Source organism: Syngnathus floridae, chromosome 17 (assembly GCF_059516105.1).
Source record: "Syngnathus floridae isolate MCC-2025c chromosome 17, RoL_Sflo_1.0, whole genome shotgun sequence".
In the NCBI taxonomy this organism is placed as follows: Eukaryota; Metazoa; Chordata; class Actinopteri; order Syngnathiformes; family Syngnathidae; genus Syngnathus; species Syngnathus floridae.
In genome coordinates this window covers 3777501-3794282 of record NC_142429.1, presented here as the reverse complement: position 1 = coordinate 3794282, position 16782 = coordinate 3777501, and the positions used below count along the sequence as shown (strand labels likewise).

The 16782-nt window shown below is 43.3% G+C and overlaps 2 non-coding genes across 2 annotated transcripts; both read right to left on the bottom strand.

Moving 5' to 3' along the window:
• Positions 1-993: 993 nt before the first annotated feature.
• On the bottom strand, positions 994-1112 carry LOC148383340 (5S ribosomal RNA). The gene has a single exon (XR_015853774.1). It is a non-coding gene; the product is annotated as a 5S ribosomal RNA (ribosomal RNA).
• Positions 1113-2157: 1045 nt separating this feature from the next.
• Positions 2158-2276, bottom strand: LOC148383339 (5S ribosomal RNA). Its single transcript, XR_015853712.1, has one exon. It is a non-coding gene; the product is annotated as a 5S ribosomal RNA (ribosomal RNA).
• Positions 2277-16782: the final 14506 nt, after the last annotated feature.

Below are 16782 nucleotides of genomic sequence, written 5' to 3'. Positions count from 1 at the left end.
TCTCATCTCGCCCGCAAGGCAACCACGATTGCGAGTGATGTGAGTCACCCAGATCACTCTTTGTTTGACCTTCTGCCCTCTGGGAAGAGGTACAGGAGCCTGCACTCCCGCATCACCAGACTCGCCAACAGCTTCTTTCTCCAGGCTGTTAGGACCCTGAACTCGCTATCCCCTTCTGCGTAGCGTGCGGCACTGTTGCGCTATTTTCTGGAATGTCTGCTGTACGCTCACTTGCTCCTCTTATTTATTTATTTGTTGTGTTATTTATTCATTATTTATTCAGCACGCTGTTGTTTACTTGTTACTTGATTGTCTATTGTGGGCCGTGTCTTGTCACCGTGGGATAGCGGGGAACGAAATTTCGGTTTCTTTGTATGTCTTTGGCAAGTGGAGAAATTGACAATAAAGCAGACTTTGACTTTGGTATTCCCAGGCGGTCTCCCATCCAAGTACTAACCAGGCCCAGCCCAGCTTAGCTTCCAAGATCGGACAAGATCGGGCGTTCTCAGGGTAGTATGGCCGTAAGCCATTCTTGTTCTCGAAATATTGCAATTTATAGACACAATCGCCCCTGGAAAGCTGGCGTTCCATGGAAACATGGCTTTAATGAAAAGTTACTGGCAGCTTTTTATGTGGTAGCACAAATTTGCCATTGCGACCTGCATTTTGCTGTATCAAAGTAAATGTCATGAAAAGTGGAAAAACCCTACAGGGAAGCGCAATGTGCTGTTTTGGATTCTTTTACAAATAAAGACTGCTGCTTTGAGTTCGCATGGAGCCAGCCTCTTTATTCACTGTACATAGTCTGCTCTCTAGCGGTTAAAGACGTGAACTACAATGCTATGGATGACACCACACAATATAGGTTTGAAACTCAGGTTATAGTTTAAAGGTCAGAGTTAAAACTCGGCTTGCAGTTTCCGAATGCCATACGTGGTAAAAATTGTGTTGTAAAATTTTGCTTTAACAATTGAAGTGGAAGAAGAAGAAATAAGCTTACAGCACCTGGCATTCCCAGGCGGTCTCCCATCCAAGTACTAACCAGGCCCGACGGTGCTTAGCTTTCGAGATCGGACGAGATCGAGCGTTCTCAGGGTAGTATGGCCGTAAGCCATTGTAGGTCTCGAAATGTTGAAATTTATAGACACAATCGCACCTGAAAACCAAGCCGGCGTATCATGGATACATGGCTTTAATGAAAAGTTACTGACAACTTTTTATGTGGTAGCACGAATTTGCCATTGCTACCTGCATTTTGCTGTATCAAAGTAAATGTCATGAAAAGTGGAAAAACCCTACAGCAAAGCGCAATGTGCTGCTTTGGGTTCTTTTACAAATAAAGACTGCTGCTTTGAGTTCGCATGGAGCCAGCCTCTTTATTCACTGTACATAGTCTGCTCTCTAGCGGTTAAAGACGTGAACTACAATGCTATGGATGACACCACACAATATAGGTTTGAAACTCGGGTTATAGTTTAAAGGTCAGAGTTAAAACTCGGCTTGCAGTTTCCGAATGCCATACGTGGTAAAAATTGTGTTGTAAAATTTTGCTTTAACAATTGAAGTGGAAGAAGAAGAAAAAAGCTTACAGCACGTGGTATTCCCGGGCGGTCTCCCATCCAAGTACTAACCAGGCCCGATCCTGCTTTCCGAGGTCGGACGTTATCAGGGTAGTATGGCCGTAAGCCAATGTGGGTCTCGAAATGTTGCAATTTATAGACACAATCGCACCTGAAAACCAAGCCGGCGTATCATGGATACATGGCTTTAATGAAAAGTTACTGGCAGCCTTTTATGTGGTAGCACGAATTTGCCATTGCGACCTGCATTTTGCTGTATCAAAGTAAATGTCATGAAAAGTGGAAAAACCCTACATGGAAGCACAATGTGCTGTTTTGGGTTCTTTTACAAATAAAGACTGCTGCTTTGAGTTCGCATGGAGCCAGCCTCTTTATTCCCTGTACATAGTCTGCTCTCTAGCTGTTAAAGACGTGAACTACAATGCTATGGATGACACCACACAATATAGGTTTGAAACTCGGGTTATAGTTTAAAGGTCAGAGTTAAAACTCGGCTTGCAGTTTCCGAATGCCATACGTGGTAAAAATTGTGTTGTAAAATTTTGCTTTAACAATTGAAGTGGAAGAAGAAGAAATAAGCTTACAGCACCTGGTATTCCCAGGCAGTCTCCCATCCAAGTACTAACCAGGCCCGACCGTGCTTAGCTTCCGAGATCGGACAAGATCGGGCGCTCTCAGGGTAGTATGGCCGTAAGCCATTGTAGGTCTCGAAATGTTGCAATTTATAGACACAATCGCACCTGAAAACCAAGCCGGCGTATCATGGATACATGGCTTTAATGAAAAGTTACTGACAGCTTTTTATGTGGTAGCACGAATTTGCCATTGCGACCTGCATTTTGCTGTATCAAAGTAAATGTCATGAAAAGTGGAAAAACCCTACAGCAGGGGTCACCAACCTTTCTTAAACCGAGAGCTACTTCCTGGGTACTGATTAAGGCAAAAGGGCTACCAGTTTGACATACACTTCTGAAATAGCCAATTTTCTCAATTCGGCTTTCACTGTGTTATTATTGTCATTTGCAGTTAACATGTAAGTGTGATTTTAACAAGAATAGCAGAAATACAGTCAAACCTTGTGTTATGGCAACAGATCCAATATCTGTGTCATTCCATAGACACTTGTAGTAAAGGACGCGTGCGAACCGTGAATTTAACAAAAGGGTCTTTATCTATAAAAAATATACATACAAAAATTACGATAAATCAGTTTTACAATTCCCTTTTCTTTCTTTCCAAAAAATATACAGTATATACTATGTACACGATCTACACGGTCAAAAACTGTTTTTCTCCGTGTCTACGTAATCCAACTGTCAAAACGTTCCCTTAAAGGCTTGTTCTAATGCAATACAACCTGACAGGAAGTAAACCTTTCAAAATAAAACAAAATTTCACAATAAAAATGCCTAAACAAATGTCAATCGTCTTAACTCAATTTTACAAAATAAAAACAAACCACAATACAATTAACTTAAACATTCCCTACTTATGGCTCTAACATTCCGGCCCCTAATTGTATAGGCAGGATGCATAACAATTACACCTCAAAAAGAGCCATATAGTTATTAACCTAACAAAATCTATCAAGCTTTTGCCTGTGAGTCAACTAACAGTCTTTTCCTGACTCATTCTGCCTCCTGTAACAAACAGAGTTTACTTATAGGTCTATCCAACAAACTAGACTTGGTTTGAACTTGAACTCGTCGCACAATTCCTCTGGAGTCCGGGAAGGTCTTTTGGATTCTTCCAGTCAACCAAGTATTCCTTGGGGCTGAATTGTCAACAATGAGAACAAGATCTCCAGCGACAAAATTTCTTCTTTGAGTCCGCCATCTCTGTCTCTCTTGTAGCAATGGAAGATATTCCTTTGTCCATCTTGACCAAAACAGATCGGCCATGTATTGTGTCTGTCTCCATCTTCGACGCGAGTATGTATCATCACTGTTAAATAAGCCTGGAGGAAGGATCGGCTGCTTCTTTAACAACAGAAGATGGTTTGGGGTCAAAACCTCCAAGTCATTTGGATCATCTGATGCAGCAGTCAAAGGACGCTCATTTATGACTGCTTCCACTTCACATAATAGTGTGTGAAGGCCATCATCATCTAATGTTTGTTGCCTCAACACAGAGTTCAACACCTTCCTGACGGTACGAATCTGTCTTTCCCATATTCCACCTTGATGGGAGGCGGTTGGTGTGTTGAAGGTCCATGCAATACCTTTTGACATCAGATCCTCTCTTATTTTAGAATGATCAAGCTCAGCCATGGCTTCTCTAAGTTCTTTTTCGGCACCAATGAAATTAGTGCCATTATCTGAGTGCAGGGTAGAAACTTGACCTCTTCTACATATAAACCTTCTGATGGCATTTATGCATGATGAGGTGTCCAATGAGTGAGCAACCTCTATGTGTACTGCTCTAAGTGCAAAGCATGTAAACAGAACGCCATAGCGCTTCACTATGCTGCGTCCTCTCTTTACACCAAAAGGTCCAAAATAGTCTACTCCCACATGAGTGAACGGAGGTTTATCTGGGAGTACACGTTCCTCCAATAAGTCTGCCATCTTTTGGACTGCAGGCCTTGCATGTATTTTCCTGCATGTGATGCATTTGGATATTGTTGTGCGGGCAGCTCTGTTCAGTCCTGGTATCCAGTATTGCTGTCTGACCTTTGCAACCAGCTGGTTCCTTCCGCAGTGACCATTATGTCGATGAACCTGTTGCAGAATCAGCTTAGCAATGTGATGTTCTTTGTGCAACACAGTTGGGCATCTTGCTTCTTCTGGCATGGCTGATTTGTTCAATCGACCTCCAACTTTGATGATGCCATTGTGCAGAAAAGGATCCAATTTGGAAAGCGGATGTGACCTCTTTATATGTGAATCACTACTTAAGAGTGCAGACAACTCTTCTGAAAACATCTCTCTTTGACTGTGACGTATTAGCACAACATTTGCATCTTCCAAGTCCTGAACAGACAAAGGTTTTCCTTTCACTGACTTTCTCAGTCTCATCATTTCTTCATGCACTTTCTGGTATTGCTTCAATGAGTCTGTCTCTTTCAGGGAAATAACCTCTTTACATTCTCTTCTCTTCTCAACAAGGTAGTGAAGCAGATCCTTCATGCGTAGCATCCATGCAACAGCCTTTTTCAGCTTGTGCCAGTCAGAGTAGTATTCCACCAGTCTCTTCATGGGTGTAATTTCAGTCATGGTCAAGAGACTGACCAGCGCTGTCTTCTTGATCTCACTGTCCTCATTCATGGTGCTTGGTATGTCAGGTCTGGTTGGCCACTCAAACTCCTCTTGATAAAGAAAATGTGGACCACAAATCCAGTTGTGGTTCTGGATAAGAGTGGTAAATTTTGTACCACGTGAAGCCGTATCTGCTGGATTAAGTGAACTATTCACATATCTCCATTGAGATGGTGAAGTAGCTTCCCTTATGAATGCAACCCGGTTGGCCACAAAAGTCTTGAAACGTGAAGCATCATTCTGTATGTACCTAAGTACAGTCAGGCTGTCTGTCCAAAAAACAGAAGCTCCAAGGGGGGTCTCCAGCTCCTGCTTTAACAGTCTGTCGACTTTCACTGCTATGACTGCAGCAGTCAGTTCCATCCTAGGGACTGTTATTTTCTTCAGTGGGGCAACTCTGGATTTAGCCATGAGCAATCCGCAGCTCCTCCGTCCATCTTCATTGATCAGCAATAGGTATGTAGCAGTACCATAACCAATATCACTTGCATCCGAGAAATGGTGCAGCTCTGCTTTAGATGTGGGACAGAAATCATCTGGTTTCATACATCTCTTTATGTGGAAGCTGGAAAGTTCCTCGAGTTCTGAAATCCACTGCATCCATCTTTGCAAATCTCCTTCTCCAACATCCTCGTCCCAGCTCAATTTTCTTTGACAGAGTTCCCTCAAAATCATCTTGGCAGGAAGAATACATGGGGAAATTAAACCCAGAGGATCATAAACTGAGTTAACAACTGAAAGAATTCCTCTCCTTGTGGCAGGTTTTCTTGGTACGTTCACCTTAAATGTGAAAGTGTCCGACTCTGTACACCAGTGTATTCCCAGAGCTCTTTCGGTAGGCAGAGTGTCTTTGTTCAAGTCTAAATCCTTCATCTTTGCAGCTCTTTCATTTTCAGGAATACATGACAGAACCTTTCTGCTGTTACTGACCCATTTTGTCAAGTTGAATCCACCCTGCAAGCATAGAGCTTTCAGAGATTGTGAAAGTGCTATTGCTTGGTCCTCTGAAGCCACCGCTGCCAAACAGTCGTCCATGTAAAACTTCCTCTTGATTGCTTTAGAGGCTTCAGCTGTTGTCTCATCTTCTTTGTATTCGGCTGTCTTTCTTAAGGCAAAACTAGCACAACTTGGAGACGAAGTGGCTCCAAAAATATGTACTGTCATTCTATACTCCTCCAGTTTTCCGTTCAAATCTCCATCAGGCCACCATAAAAAACGCAGAAAATCAGAGTCCTTTGAGGGTACCCTGACTTGGTAAAACATTGCCTCTATGTCAGCCATCAATGCAACCTTCTCCTCTCTAAACCTTGTCAAAACTCCAATCAAGGTATTTGTGAGGTCTGGGCCTTGGAGTAACTGGTTATTCAGTGAAACTCCCTGATATGTTGCATTGCAGTCAAAAACAACTCTGATTTTCTTCTTCCTTGGGTGATACACCCCGTGATGTGGGATGTACCACACTTCTCCATCGTTGCACTGACTGTTTGCAGGCACCCTTTCAGCGTAACCCTTTGCTATGATGTCATCCATGAAGACTTTATAGTCAGCATGAAAATCAGGGTTTTTTACAAGTTTCTTCTTGAGATTGACGGCTCTCTGCTCAACTAGACTGCGATTATTGGGCATCTTCTGAGGCTTGTTCTTAAATGGGAGACTTATACAGTAATGTCCGTCGAAGAACTGACAAGACTGTTCCACATCCTTCATGAACTGTTGATCATCTTGTGACATCTCTGTTTTGTCTTCACAGCTACGCTCTGTGAAATCCAAATTATATTGCTGTATCAGCAATTCCTCAAGGTTTGCCACTGATATTCTGTTCGCAGTTAACCTTGGTAACTCATTCTCACACTGTTGAACGTCCTCTTCCCCCTTTACAGGACCATTGACAATCCATCCAATGGACGTTTTCACTGCGTATGGACCATCTCCTTGGCTATTGATGACCTTCCATGGTTCTATTGCTTTGTGAGCATTAGAACCAACTAACAGGCCAATTTCTGCCTTGATACTTGGAAGGTTCACCTCATCCAAATATGTCCACTTCCGGAGGTCTTTCTGATCAGGAATGTTCGCCTTTTTGACAGGAATTTCATGTTGAGTGAACACTGAAGGTAGATCAATGTATTTTTCCTCTTCAAATCCACTGACTTCCAGTTCTGACAGGATGTGACTACGGACAAGCTTCTCCTGTCCCATAGTTCGGAGCAAAATGTCCGTCTTTCTGCCTCTTAAGTTCAGTGTTCTCATGATCTTCTCTGTGCAAAACGTCGCCGAACTGCCAGGATCTATGAAGGCGTATGTCTCAATTATCTGTGTGCCTTTCTTGGACTTGAGCTTTACTGGAACAATGGCCAAAATTTCTTCGTTGCTCCCGGCCCCAGTATATCCACACATCTCCTGGCTTACAGCACTAGTGGTCTGAGGTTCAGAAGTGGCGTTTCTTTCATTTTTCGGTGATGTCTTTTCTTCACGTTGTACATGTAGGATGCTTGGATGTTTCCGTGAACATAACTGACATGTCAGTCTTCTTGAACAATCTTTACTCAAATGACCTTGAACCAGGCATCCAAAACACAAACCTTTGAATTTCAAATATTCAATCTTGTCCTTGTGTGCTAGCTTCTGGAACTTTTCACAGTTCCCAAGTCCGTGATTTTTGTCACAGTACAAACAGTTATTCTGAGCTAGTTTGCCGTTATCAGTCTTTGTGACTTGGTTTGACTGTGAAAATTCCTGCTTTTCTGTGTCAACACTTGTAGCAAAACTGCTACTTCTTGGTGTACTTTCCTTTGCTCTCTTCACAAAACTGCTCTTTTCTTTTTGTTTTGTAGATAGACTGACTTCCTGTAGATCACCAAACAATGGATCTGAGACGATCTTTGTTTGTCTGTCAATGTAATCTACCAGATCTGTGAACCTTGCTCTTCTTCCTTTATTCTCCTGCATTTCAAATGCCACATTACGCCATCGCTCCCTCATCTTGTATGGCAATTTGGACAGAATGACTCTCATGTTTGTTGGGTTGTCCATTTCTTCCATGTAGTCAACATCTTGCATCGTGTTTCGGCAACCAATCAGGAAGAGAGAATAAGCGTTTAAGCTCTTAACCTCATCTGTCTTTATTTGTGGCCATTTTAAAGCCTTGTCGATGTAAGCCATGGCTATTTTTAAATTATCGCCATATTGCTTATGAAGCAGTTGTCTGGCTTCTCTGTAACCTTTCTCTGGGTTCATGTGTTCACAGCTTCTCACCAGATCTTGTGGCTCTCCACGTGTATATTGCTCCAGAAAGAAGAGTTTATCTTTCTCATTTTGTGTCTTATTGTCAATAGCATTGTCAAATGCTCTGAGAAAAGATTTATACTTGAGTGGATCACCTGAGAACACAGGAATATCTCTCTTGGGCAGCAGTGATAGGCTTTGCTGCTTGACCAACATTTCAGTGATTAGGTTTTGATGATGCATCACCTCATAAATCCTGTCACCTGTAGATGTGGGCTCCTGAGGACGTATAGGTGTGGCTCCATCTGAGTGATCCGGATGACACAAATATGCATGAGATGAATGTTTTGTGATACTAGCAGACACATCATACATCGGATGATCTTCCTTCTCTTCAGCATCTGCTGTCATCTGAGCCTGGACTTCAAGTACAGGTTGGGATCTTGGAAGACTTGCCAAAGGTTGTTCCAGCCTGTATTTCACATATTCATTCATTGCATCTTGGGGATCCTCGTGGTTCTGGAAAACTTTGAGCTTAGCAGTAGAGGCTGCTATTGCAGTTTCAATCTCTAGCTCCTCCAACTCAGCCTTCAACTTTGCTTCCTGCAGTTGAATTGCCTTCTTCTTTTTTAGCGATTCAGCTCGTGCTAGAAGAGCTGCTCTTTTAGCCTCCTCTTTCATGCGAGCCACTGAACTCGTGTTTGACACAACTGAAGAACTTTCAGTCCTGGAACTCAATCTGCTCCTACTTCTTTGACGACGAAGATCCGCTATTACAGAAATACTGTCATATGGAGCAACCTCCTCTTCATTGTGAACACTTCTTTTACGTTCTTGAATCCAACCTTCAGTCTCATGCAAAAACTGCTTAATAGTAGCTGCCTTTGGCTCGTACCAGTCACGCTGATCTGTGTCAGCTTCATCTGCAGGTAACATCTGTACAATATTGTTGTTTAGCAGTATGAACTCTTCATGCAGCTTGTAAAAACTTTGAAGTGTTTCTGACTCCATTTTATCAACATGCTCTTCATTATTCTTCATGTTGTCCATTTCCTTCATTTTAGCCGTAATATGAGCCATTTTTGCCCTTCTTTGTCCGATAAGCCTTTGGAGTTTCTCCTCGAGTGCCTTTTGTGTGTACTTTGGCTCCCTCTTGTGGTCACTCGCCTGCATTGCGTCCGATGCGGCAACAAACGATCGTTTCTCCTCCATGTTTTAATTTCAGCAATATCCAACAGGCTTTTTCAACAAACGATCAAAAAGGGCTTTTATAGTCCATGAACGTAACAGTATTCTTCTACTTTAATGTCTTCTTAACTTGCAAAACGACTCATTAAGTGTGAATAGGCGCTCCATCCGTTAGCATAGTTAGCTTCGCCATTAGCATGTTAGCAGGTCAGCTACTCACGGTGATACTATGGCTCTCATCCTCTCGTCTTCCAAAAGCTTCCTCTCATTCGTCTCCTTCTTTCTTGAATGTCCTTTTATCCTCCTGGAGAAAGTTTTTGACTAATGCTATGGCAACAGATCCAATATCTGTGTCATTCCATAGACACTTGTAGTAAAGGACGCGTGCGAACCGTGAATTTAACAAAAGGGTCTTTATCTATAAAAAATATACATACAAAAATTACGATAAATCAGTTTTACAATTCCCTTTTCTTTCTTTCCAAAAAATATACAGTATATACTATGTACACGATAAATGTTAGAGATTTGCTCACTCCAACTTATTTTGCAAGAACCACACGGAGACAAGGCAAGTTCTTTTGGACACCTGCAAGGTGGAGAGATCACTCGCTACAGGAATGAAATCTAAAAGTCTCCTCCCTGCAAGGGCATATTTATTGGGAGGAACAGAGTGGGGGTGGGAGTGGACAGGTTTGGTGAACCCCCGGCCTCTGATAAGATCAGAGCAGGGGGTGTTTTACACTGTTGTGGGAAACAGAACAACTTTGATTGCTTCCCCTGCAGCTGGTCAATCAAGCAGAGGAAGCAACCACTTCATCTTACTCTGCATTGTGAGGGCAAGACAAGATTGATTTAATCATTACATTGTGAGGGCAAGACAAGATTGATTTAATCATTATAGTCTATATTCCAACATAATCCTACGATAAAGATAACCTGGAAAACCCTAACATCTCCCTCCTGTTTTATCATATGATTATGTCACCCCAAACAACAAAGACAAGCAAGAAGAAAAAAAAAAACACATATATATATATATATACGTATAATGAAGAAAGTAGAATGGTAAAAATAAAAACAACAAACAATGATAGCAACACTTTCCAGTGAAGATGAGGCATTACCTCAATACCCCAGATCAAACTTATTGTGTAAGCGAAAAACCTGCTGGCCAGATGTCATTAGCAGGAAAATTCTTACACGGTCCCTTTGGCCTAGGCGACCAGAATGCTATCAATAATAAAAAAAATAAAAAGAAAAACACAGAAACAGTACATCATTGTATCCATCACTTGCGAAGCATTTTCGATGGTCAAATCATCAAGTTTCTGTAAAACATGCTCAACAGAACAGCATCTACGCAATCCATGTTTCATTATCGTCATCACACCCGTCATCTCTAAGAAGTTGTATATGAACCTGGGCTACAGTAGAGGACACAAACTTCGACACAGCAGACTTCAAACATGGGATAACGCAGGTCGTAAACAAGCACAACACCACCAGCACAACAAGTACAGGAGACAGCAATTTCAACAGCAGTTGCCACCAGTTGCCAGAGAATAGCCATGAAAAGAAATCAAACTGATGTGGGACCTTGTCCTTAGACATGGCCTGCTGTAAGTTCTTCAGCGAATTCATGGCGTCGTTTATGTGGGTGTCATTTTCTCCTGGTATGTATGTGCAACAGGAAGTCCCAATGATGTGGCACACACCACCTTGTGCTGCCGTCAACAAGTCCAGAACCATCCTGTTTTGCAAGACCATCAGTCTAATAGCCTGAATCTCTCTATTTTGTCCATCGTTGACTTGCAGCGAGAGATTCACAAAGGATTGAAAACGATAGTTCAGTGTCTCGATGAAGAGCGATAGTTTCCCAACCCCAATATGAGGGAAGAGCGCAAGGACAACTTTGTCTCCGGCAGACCATACTTTATGGTCCTCTGGAACGTTCGCACCCCAGACAGGGTCATGAGGGTCAAAGGTTGCAATTGCTCTGCGTCGACGTCCAGAAGAGTTGTGTGCTCCTGTCAGCAGATGATGTCGTATCCTGTAGGTGTGGTCTGTCACCCACACTGGTGCACACACTCCTGTCCAGTTGGCGGGCAGCATCGGATAAACCTTGTGACCACAAAGCCACCAGCCATTCTGTATGAAGTATGTTCCGTTCGATGGTGTAGCCATGTTGGTTGGAGAGCCCTCCCCATCTGAAATGGCTCTCTTATCTTGACACTCATCGGTGATGTCCAGAGCTCCCATCCAGTTTCCTCCTGGAGAGCAGTCGTCGTTAATGCAGACGTGGGTCTTGTTACCTTGGATGTAACATGTGTAATTCACTCCAGCTGGTCTTTCTGTGTAGGCCACTTGTGATATTGTTCGTCCTCTAACAGTCACATTGAGATTTGTCCAGAATAGCTGATCACAGGCACCGTCAGCAAGTCCAGGGCGGTAAGGGTCGGCATCTTTGACTGCGACGGCACGATGCTGATATCCAACTCCTCCCATGGATGCCATACATTTTGCTTCAGTGACATTCATTGCTCTGGCCTCCAAGCGAACTTGCGTGGAGGAAGGGGGGAGTTTCGAACACACATAGCATCCCTCCTGTGTGTGAGCTCTCACAGTGAACCTGACATACCGGTACCAAGTGTTGGTTTCGTATGGGTTTCTGGGGTCCCATGACCAGTCTTCATAGTTCTCATCATGTGACCATCGTTTACCACGGGCAACATTGTCATTTGGTCTGTTCAGATGAGTCAATAGACCATAGCACGCTCCAACCACAACGCAGCAGAGGATCCATCTGGCATATGGAGCCCCGTTGCTACTAGGATGGCAGAGACACTGGGACATCCCCTCGCCTAGCGGAGTGGGGATCGATGAATTCTTCACCAACATTGAGACGCCTCGCCCTAAACGACGGGGCCCCTTTGTAGTCAGCCTTCCCCACCACTCCGAATTAGGGGTCCAGCACTCTCTGCAACTTGCAGTGGCTGAGGTGAATCCAGCTGGGCCGTTGAGAGATTTTTACCGCCGTGGGAGTAGCAAGCAAAACTTGGAACGGTCCCTCCCACCGCGGGCTGGCCCAGTTCTTTCTTTTGATGATCTTGATGTAGACCCAGTCTCCTGGATTGATGGGGTTGTCCACCTGTGAGGGGGAGAGATCAGGCGGCAGTAAATTTGCATTGGACACATCTTTCAGTTTGCCTGTTAGCCTGCAATTGTCCAAATCAAAAATGTTTTCTTTTAACTGTCTTTCTTTTGAACCCCTAAATCTCTCGTGTTGCTAACCTATCTACACCAGAACAAAAAAAAATTTACCACAGTATAACACCAAATTTATTCGAAAATTCATTGTCATAAAGTGTTGTATTCTTACTATCTTCCACTATCTGCCCTACTCACTCCCTCCTTTTGAGGCTTGGCAACGCCCATGCCTCACATCTTGACAAACTTTTTGGGGGAATGCATACGATTCCATCATCATTTAATTTGACTTTCTTTCCAAAACGCTTCTCAATTCCTCAGTTCACACATCTTCTACATGTGTTACTGGTTCTCCAGTTTTTTTTTTTTTCTAGTTAATTATCAATCCAAAAGCTACGTGTTTCTTTCTTTCTCTGTATGAGCATAAGCGGTCAAAGAGGAGGAAACTTGTCATGCTAAAAAGTTGGCTTTTCCTCTGCCCCTTCCTGCACTCTTTGATTGATATTGCTTTGCAGAACGACACTCTCGTGCAAAGTGTCCTCGTTTCCCACAGTTCCAACAGTTGTCAGTATCTCGTGGGGGTTTTGAATTATATGGCGGCCTGTGACCTCGTTGGCCTCTACCTCTTCCTCTGCCTTGCTGGGACCCTTGGAAGAAGACTGTTGTATCTTCATCTAGTTCATCATCATCATTATCTAGATGAAATACATCAGAACTTTTGCCTTTTTTGATCACTTTTTCAGCATGTCTGGCCCATTGCATAGTTGTTGTCACACTTGCAACGTCCACTTCCACCAGATGTTTCCTCACCCAGTTGCCTATTTCAGGGCGGAAATTAGTGAGGAGCGCATTTTTAAGCTGTTGTTGATAAGCACTCTCAGCTGTATCATTGAATGGGATGCCACTATGCACCCTGAATTCTTTTTCAAATCTCAAACGAAAATCATCAGTATCTTCGCCAGGCTTCTGTTTTATTCCTGCCAAATGACCATAATTCGCTCGTCTTTGAAATATAGTTCGCACTCTTTGCACAAGACCATTCCATTGTGCTGCATACTCCCCTCCCAATTGATTTTCCTCAATGGGATAGGGAAAAGGCCCTTGATTATTTCTACCTGTATAATTTCCTCTAACCTTCGCCCAGTCTTTTCCCAAGGAGGACATTGCAGCTTCTCCTGCCTCATGTCCATTCAGTCTATAGGAATGTATAATTCCGGCCATGTCCTCTGCCCATTTATCTGGGTCTTCAGCAACAGGGATAACCCCTTCAACTGCTTTTCTTGCCTCTTCCAAAGTCCATGGTCGGAAAACATATGTATGTGGGAGTTGGCCTTCCCCTACATTAGGGTTTGGCACCTGTATCATTGGGCATACATCAACCTTGTCTAAATTTTGAGAAAATCTAGCAGCAGTGGTCAAACTCCTTGTTTGTACAGGACTTCTACTAACGTGACCCTGACTTCCTTTGCTGTTATATGGGGGGGGGTGCAGGTTTGTTAAGCTTGGATACAAGTTTTGCGTACGAGTGGAAGACCCCTCTTGCTCCTCTGCTCGAGCTGCCCCTTCAGCGTCGGCTGGAGCCGCGGCCGCAGCAGTGCGCCTGCGCACTGTGGCCTCATTGTCTTCCGGCCTGACAAACATAGTCTCAGCCTCACCACCTTTCATCTTTCTATCTTTTGTCTTTTGGATTTGTTCTTTTCTCTCTTGTGAAGCTTTCAACCACACTTTAGCACAATCCAATTCTCTTTCTTTTCTTTTCTTTTTCAGTCCATTTTTCTTTCTTTCCACACTCTCTTCTAAAACATCAACTACTATCTTCCACACTTCAACTCTCAACTTCCCTTCTACTCCATACTTTTTCTTCCACTTTGGCATATATTGCATACAATTAAGAAATCTACTCACCATGTACTTCTCATCTCCGTCAAGAGGTAGAGAATTACCGTTTTTGTTTCCCATCTTAATCCTAGTAGTTCTAGGTTATACAATTTATTTTCTCAAAAATATTATTATTATTATTACTTATTTATTACTTATTTATTTAATTATGTCTTTGAGGATCCTCAATGCAGGTTTAAATTGACCTTTCAACGAATTACTAGCCTGTATTATTGCCGTGGATCAATGCTAGAACTGCTTCTTAGTCAATTTATCCTACCAGTCACACACACAATCACACAAGTTCCAGCGCTTTTTTAGGCCTCATAGCTCGGACAAACCAAAGCCGTATCTCATAGCTCGGACAAACCAAAGCCGTATCTCATAGCTCGGACAAACCAAAGCCGTATCTCATAGCTCGGACAAACCAAAGCCGTATCTCATAGCTCGGACAAACCAAAGCCGTATCTCATAGCTCGGACAAACCAAAGCCGTATCTCATAGCTCGGACAAACCAAAGCCGTATCTCATAGCTCGGACAAACCAAAGCCGTATCTCTTGTGCACCTCTACGTGTTACGCGTTTAACAACACAACACAACTTCAGGCTTTTAACTTACTTGTCTCCTGGTTCGTTGCACTGCCGGGTCCCGTCAATCCACCTCTGTCAGACGAAGGCAGACCTAAGATGCTGGCCCAGTGAAGAATTTCCTTCCCAGGTCTTTCTTTACCAGGTCCGGCTAGTGGACGCTGGCCCGTCGATGGTGTGCAGCGCGTCGTCCTCCGTCAGCCAGATGATGGGTATGAGGGTCCCGGGTTTCGGCACCAAAATGTTAGAGATTTGCTCACTCCAACTTATTTTGCAAGAACCACACGGAGACAAGGCAAGTTCTTTTGGACACCTGCAAGGTGGAGAGATCACTCGCTACAGGAATGAAATCTAAAAGTCTCCTCCCTGCAAGGGCATATTTATTGGGAGGAACAGAGTGGGGGTGGGAGTGGACAGGTTTGGTGAACCCCCGGCCTCTGATAAGATCAGAGCAGGGGGTGTTTTACACTGTTGTGGGAAACAGAACAACTTTGATTGCTTCCCCTGCAGCTGGTCAATCAAGCAGAGGAAGCAACCACTTCATCTTACTCTGCATTGTGAGGGCAAGACAAGATTGATTTAATCATTACATTGTGAGGGCAAGACAAGATTGATTTAATCATTATAGTCTATATTCCAACATAATCCTACGATAAAGATAACCTGGAAAACCCTAACAATCTACACGGTCAAAAACTGTTTTTCTCCGTGTCTACGTAATCCAACTGTCAAAACGTTCCCTTAAAGGCTTGTTCTAATGCAATACAACCTGACAGGAAGTAAACCTTTCAAAATAAAACAAAATTTCACAATAAAAATGCCTAAACAAATGTCAATCGTCTTAACTCAATTTTACAAAATAAAAACAAACCACAATACAATTAACTTAAACATTCCCTACTTATGGCTCTAACACCTTGGTTTTTGACCACAATCCGTTTCAGAAGGCGGTTCGAGAAGCGAATCGGTCGAATTCCGAATCTATTTTTCCCATTACAAATAATGGAAACATTTTTAATCCGTTTCAAGACAAAAAACCCGCGTCTTTTTTAAGCATTTTTTCATTTGCGCATATTTGTCTGATCGCTCAAATGCAGCGCACCGCCGAACGCGCAACCGTAGCGCGTCGCCCACCGCGCAACTGCACCGCGACGATCGCATTATTGTGACAGAGCCGTCACTGAAATTTAGAAAATATTTTTAAAGTCCTGATGTACGTAGTTTCCAAAATTGAAGTGGAGCTAAGTGCGCAGGGAGCTTAATTTTGTCCGATCGCGCAGCTGCAGCGCACCACCGAACGCGCAACAGTAGCGCATCGCCGACCGCGCAACTGCACCGCGCTGGTCGCATTATTGTGACAGAGCCGTGGCTAGAATTTAGAAAATATTTTTAAAGTCCTGATGTACTTTCCAAAATTTAAGTGGACCTCAGTGCGCAGGGAGCTTAATTTGGTCCGATCGCGCAACCATAGCGCGCCGGGTGCTCACTGCCGCATTGCTTTAAGAGCGTCTTTGTGTTTTAGGATGGCTTTACTGCTCTCACTTGCTTTCTTTGGAGGCATGATTAGGGGTTAATACAATCCTAAAAGTAACGAAAATACAATAACAACGGAGTCAGTCGGCATCCGGGCGGCGCGGTCGGGTTTTCTCGGTTCCTCCCGGCTCATCTCGCGAGGTTCGACCTCCGAATTTTGTTGGACAACCGAAGCCAAAAAATCTCGAAGTTTTTTGTTCGAATTCCGATTTGTTCAAGAACCAGGACATTCGAAAACTGAGGTTCGACTGTAAAATAAATAGATGCAGCTTACTGACAAGTGCCGCTATTTGAGCTAATTTTGGAATAGTCCTGCGGGCGAC